Source organism: Calidris pugnax, unplaced genomic scaffold, assembly GCF_001431845.1.
Source record: "Calidris pugnax isolate Ruff unplaced genomic scaffold, ASM143184v1 scaffold272, whole genome shotgun sequence".
In the NCBI taxonomy this organism is placed as follows: domain Eukaryota; kingdom Metazoa; phylum Chordata; class Aves; order Charadriiformes; family Scolopacidae; genus Calidris; species Calidris pugnax.
Window position 1 is genome coordinate 469761 of NW_015091016.1, and position 6506 is coordinate 476266.

The window sequence follows — 6506 nt, forward strand, 5'->3', positions numbered from 1 at the left end:
CTCTCCCAACAAGATATCTCTTTGCATTGAAAGCACCGAGCTTTATCCTACTTGCTAAGAAAAAAAAAAAGGGAGAAAACCCCCTATTTTTATATTTTGCAGCAGAACATTAAAGAAAATTAAGAATTAGCCTTTTTTTTTTAGCGCTGGCTGTTGTAACTCCAAATAGTGCTGTATCAACCACAGGTCTGACCCCAGCTAAATAAAACCTTCCATATTTCTCAGTCTGGGCAAAAATATTTCTTCCTTTGATAAATCTGCATCTCCATTTGCCCCTTAAATAAACCCCGAAGGAAAGAACTCCTGTACTACCCAAGGTGGCCTTAACTATCCACAGGCTGCTTTTTCCTAAAGTACTGGGTGTTCTGGACTGACGAGCAGAAATGCTACATAATCTGTCTTTCTTACCCCAAACTGACATAAATGGTTTCCAGTTTGGAAAAATATTACTGGGAATTACGTTACTGTTAAGAGATACCTGTCCATACCTTGCAACCCTGATTCCAAGTTGGCGACTTCATTTCTCCCCAACACAATCTTTATGCGAGCGACACCGAAGAGCAACACGGCAGAGGAAAAGCAGTTTATAATTTCATTTACATCCCACTCCACACCCACTCCTGGTTTTATCTTGCCCACGCTATCAGAAAACAGGTCCTGCCTGGTGTGCGGACCGTCCCGGCGGGTTTGCTGCCCCCATAGGAGCCAGTTCCACATCCCACACCAGTAGTTCTTGTTCCTCAGCTCTTCTGCTTCCTGAGCTCCTTGGGCTTTCATTACTAAATGTGTCGATGGCTTCTCTAACTTCACCCAGTTTTCTACACAGATGGGGTTGGTTTTGCCCCTAAATTAATTGCCTGCATCCCATTAATACCCTAAACTATTCTCCCCCCAGTCTCCCAACTGCTGTTTCTTTCTCACCTGAGAGTTCACCAAACCCTCCCCATCTATCATGCAAGTCATTCTGAGTGTCCCAAAAAGCACATACATATTTCAGGGCAAACATTAACAATTCATTTCTGCCTTTTTTTTTTTTTTAATCATTTTCAATGTTCTTTAAGTAGCAACTCCTTGTCCCTGTCTGTTTCCAGAACGGAGTAAACCACTGCCTCTCCTTGGTCCCGGAGAAAACACAGAGCTTACCTTGGGTGCCCGACAGGAGCAAGGCAGGGATTCCCCCCCACATTCACCCCACAAAATTATCACAATTAGAGAATCTCTAGTCCCAATGATTTAATTTTTTCTGTATGAACAGGGCTTGTCTCCATCTGCTTTTAGGTTGCCGTACCACCAAAGAGAAAAATCAGAGCAAACCTCCAGGATTATCACCCTTACCCCAGCGAAATGGAATGTCCTTCAGTGCAATTAAGTTTTGTAAGAGAAAGAATGTGCCGTTCATGGTATCAGACACCCTTACGGGCTCCCTCAGCCTTCTCGAAACACTCTTCTCACCCCGAAATTCAGAGGACTCTTTCCCATATCGCGGGAGAAAGAGCCACTCGATCTTTTAGTTTCCTGTTGCCTCTCACCTTTCATACTTTCTCCCCAAATCTCTAGATAAACGGCTTCCTTTCAATAGCTCTCCATGGCAAACCCTGGCTGGAAGAGCCGAGGGGGGCGGCCCACGTGGCGGCTCCAGCCTTCCCCGGGCAAAGCAGGATCATGTCGTCGAATGCCACGGCTTCAAACACAAAGTCTCATTGTAAACCCCGAGCTACATAGACCCAGTGGCCACCAAACCCAGATTAAGGCAGCTCAGATGTTCACCCCAACTCCTTCCTTCCCCGGAGGAACAACGCTGGCAGCAAATTAACTCCGACACCTCCAACGAGGGAAACCACCTCTAGAGCCACCAGCCCCTGTCTTGGCTCCTCCCCAAAATTGAACTCACCCAGAGCCCAAAATAAGAGTGAGAGCCTGGTCCAGGTTGGCCAGAGAAGCTGTGGCTGCCCCATCCCTGGAGGGGTTCAAGGGCAGGTTGGAAGGGGCTTGGAGCAACGTGGTGTGGTGGGAGGTGTCCCTGCCCAGGGCAGGGGCTTGGAACTTGATCTTTAAGGTCCCTTCCAACCCAAACCATTCTATGATTCTAAAAATTTATTCTAGAATATATGGTGGAGTTTTTTCCTTCAGGGGTACCATTGCCAAATACTTAATGAATTGTAGTTAAGCATCACACTCCTGTTCCCACACTCGCATGAGGCACCTCGGATAAAACTGAAAGAGGCTGTTTTTAGATTTAATTCTAGGCTTTTGAATAGAGCATCTCCCAGGAGGAGAAGGAAAGCACTGAAGTCAGACTAATAATTTAAAGAGTCTTCAAAACACAAGATGGAGCTCCACTGAACTCTAGAAGTGAATAATCTTCTCAGGAAAGATTTATGAGCAGCAAGTCAGGCTTCCACCGTAGTCACGCAACTCCCACTACTTTCAGAAAGATGGTAATTCCCCATTGCAGGCACACACGGAAGAACAAAAGTCTTCAACTGCAAAGCAAGGAGATGTTCTTCACCAAATATCCACATTTAATCCTTATGAAAGGAGACAGGCTTTAAGAAATAGCAATTCTGTAGCAATTCAGGTTGACAAAGTTCAAAACCAGAGAGGTTCATACAATTCCAGAATGATATGGGGTTGGAAGGGACCTCTGGAGATCATCTCCTCCAACCCCCACCCAGAGCAGGTCCCACAGGAACGTCTCCAGGTGGGTTTGAATGTCTCCAGAGAAGGAGACTCCACCACCTCTCTGGGCAGCCTCTGCCAGGGCTCTGCCACCCTCACACCAAACAAGTTCCTCCTCAGGTTGAGATGGAACTTCTGTTCCAGTTTGTGCCTGTTCCCTCTTGTCCTGTCCCTGGGCACCTCTGGAAAAAGACTGGCCCCATCCTCCTGACACCCACCCTTGAAGGATTTAGAGGTGTTGATCAGATCCCCCCTCAGTCTGCTCTTCTCCAGACTAAAGAGACCCAAGTCCCTCAGCCTTTCCTCATCAGAGGAAAAGGGCACATTGCTGGCCCCTGGGCACCCTGTTGTCCACCAGGATCCCCAGGTGAATCAGAGGGTAAATAAGCAGCCACACAAGGGGAGCTGTTTTTCTGGCACAGGGGATTTTCATGTGTCAAGAGCAATTTGACTGAAGAAACCCCACACAATGACTCCAGAATGCTGCAAGAGTGACTCAAGGAGTGCCGAGTCACCAGTTGTGATGGACTAAGCAAGGACCTTCCAGAACCATCCTGAGAAGTGAAAGCGTGCAGCAAACGCTAATTAAGAGGCAAGATCCATCAAGCAGTGGTCCTTGGTTAATTAGCGTATGACCAGGGAGCGAGTAGTCAACTGCATCATGAGACAGAAGACACACGACAAGAGGCTGAAAACACCCAAAAGGCTGAGATGAAATGTTTCGACTGAAGGAATTTTTGAATATTTCTATAGATCTCGATAGAAAAGAGACCACCACCCTACCCAAACCCTCCCAAAGCTTTAACACACAAACAGGAAAAAAAAAATAAAGAAAGAAAACACCAAAACCCAAGGCAGAAAATGCCCTTGGTGAGAAACAAAGCGCCTTCCTTCGCAAGAGAAGTGCAATAAAAAGAAGGTGGTGATGTCAGCCAGAGCGAAGTAGCTCTTTTCAGAGCCGAGGAGCCCCGCTGCTGAACAGGACTCAATCAGCTAAAATTAGCTATTGCTGTTTCATTCCCAACAGCACCTCTCACTTCCTGCGTGGATGAGGAACTTGGGGGAAAGCAGCGCTAATTTGGATTCAGAGCATGCAAATTGAAGGTAAATAGTAATTTCTGACCAGTTCCTTACACAAACTCTGGTGCATAAGGAAAAAAAAAACCCAACTGTCTTCCACATTCAAGTTTAATCTTCTTCTGAAATATTTATTTTTGGACCAGTTCATTGAGCAGTAAAGCCTCCAGCCTCACCAAATTACGTCTAAAAATAAAGGTTTTATAGAGAACAGTTGGAAGAATTCTTGAATTATCTAATCAATACAGCCCCACCGGGGCTCCTGTCATACGCTTTATGTGTCAGAGCACATGCCCGCACCCACACACGGACAGCCTTATCCAACAACCTGCCATCTTTTTGGGTAGGACAGACCCAAAATAGGCATTTTTAATGATTGAAGAGGTTATGGAGGTTCAGAGTAGAGGCTGTCGCACGCACATTAGGAAAAGGAACAGTAAGAACCTGAGTCAGGTCCTGAGGATGACTGGGACAGGAACACCCTGAAGTTAAACTCAACGCAAGCGAAGCTGCTCCAGCGGCCGTTCCTGCCTCTGCGGGGGCTGAACACTAATGATCCCCTGAGGAGGGCAAAGAGGAAAAAAAAAAGCAGCTTTCATTATTCAAATGTCACTTGTCCTCTAATGAGAGGCTGCTAAACTTGATTGCACTTCCTGCAATCCCGAGGGAACACGAAGGCAACCTCCTCACCGGGAAGTTCAGTGGCAAGAGATGACTTAAATGTGCCCAGGACCACGGTGACCAGGAAGGGGTTGCACCCCCACTGTGAAGTCCTGCTCCTCCTGCTCTTGACCCCATGGTGGGTACATGCCAACGGCTCTTGGGAACTGTCTCAATCCATGCCAGCTCTGGAATCGCATCCACCAGCGTCTGGGAGAGTCCTCCTGCCCCAAGGGCAGAGATTGCACCAGGAAATACTCTAAAAACAAACAGCAGAGACGCCAACTCCCAGAAGTCACCGAGCACCACGTAACTCACCAGCACAGGTACGGCTGGAGACGCCAGACGATGAGAAGCTCTTACTTAGTAAGTTGGTTTGATATTCACATCAGCCCAGCTTTCTGGAAACCCCAGTGGTCCAGCTCATCCTCATCTGCCACTGCCAAAGAGCACCCCGCCAAGAAAGTCTCCTGGACCCATGACTGTAAGAAATGGGGTTGTTGGCAAGGTCTGTATTTCTTCTTAAAAAATTCTCTTTTTTGCTAGTCTTTAAAACACCTTTTATAGCTCAGCTCTGGACAGTTCTTTTTATCCAAACTGAATTCCTTGCACATCTGTTTGTTACAGGCCAACATGGACAACCAGGAACTCCACATATTCTCCTTCCATAGTCTTCCTCTGTCCTTCCACAGCGTAGGCCACCCATCCCTAACAACTCCAGCTAAACCAGAGGGCTGTTTCCAACCCAACATCCTCTTCACTCGTACCAATTTGACTCTTATACTCTTTAAAACTTTAACAAACAGATTAAATTTCTTCACACCTGGAGGTGTGAGGTGACTATAAGTTTTCACCAACGTCTAACCCACAACTGGCACCTCTTTAACCCAAGACACCACCGAGCTGATGGGCTGCCTCCAGCCTCCTTCTCCATATGGTGATAAACGTTGCTCCATCAGCTCCATTCCTCAACTGCATGGAAACTCTTGGTCTCACTTTGCAAAGGAACTTCTTTGAGCTCAATTCTATTCAAGCCACATTTAACACTTCCTTTTTGTTCCATGGAGACAGCCAGATGCTGTTTCCAGACGCAGGTGAAGGAGGGTAAGGATGACTTATAAGGCTTCCAGCTGCAAGTCATGAAGGCCCTGAAGTCACATCGCCAGCAAACAAGCCTGAAATGGGTTCATCAGTAGCCAAATTGTAACAGACTGTTCAACAAGTAAAACAAAAAGCATCCTTCTCTTCCTCACTCCATCCACAGAACCTCCTTTTGGGGGAGCAGTAAAGAACACCATTACTTTCCCACACCCTGATCTGGTTCAAGAAGGGGGTTGTTAGTTTCCTCTCCACCTTCACTGATGACAAACTCTCCCTGCACAGATCAGAGTCAATGGAGTGGTCAGTGATGTCATGTACATCTAAAAATATATGTTTATATATATCAAATATACCCAGCTGCTGGTGCACCCCTGAGCAGAGAACACCGTAACCTCATTGGGTGCATCCCAGAATGGAGAACCCCATAATCTCACCGGGACTACGAAGCACTGTCTTTCCTCGACTTCAGAAAAATAAGACCAAGAAGGAAGTTGCAGCTGCCAACAGCAATTTCACAAAATTAAACCAGATAAAAGAATGTTGTCTGCAGCGTCAGCTGATGCATTAGTGTGGGCAAACAGGAGAGAAGTTTGGATTTCCCATTTCTTTGGGACCTCGAAGGCTGCCTCAGCAGTGACACATTACCACGGCGACAGCTTTAAAGCAAAACAACTACGTGAGGAGAATTCGGAACCTGTCTGATATTTTACCATTGTAAGAAAGCATGAAAATTCACAAGACTTCAATCTACTTATGTTTTCAAGGTTGACACCTGCCAACTTCGCTAATTTAAGCCAGAGCTGCCCGTTACTGTCTCCTCCCTCACCCCTGAGCCTCCCGCAGAGGTCAGAATCCTCCACTCAAACCTACCACTGATCTCTGCTTTTTCACCCCAACCTGCAACTGCCCCACTCTCGGCCTAGAAGTACCTTTAAGAGAGATTTAGGATTTATTTAATCCTTGGGTTTTCACTTTGGAAACCTATTTAT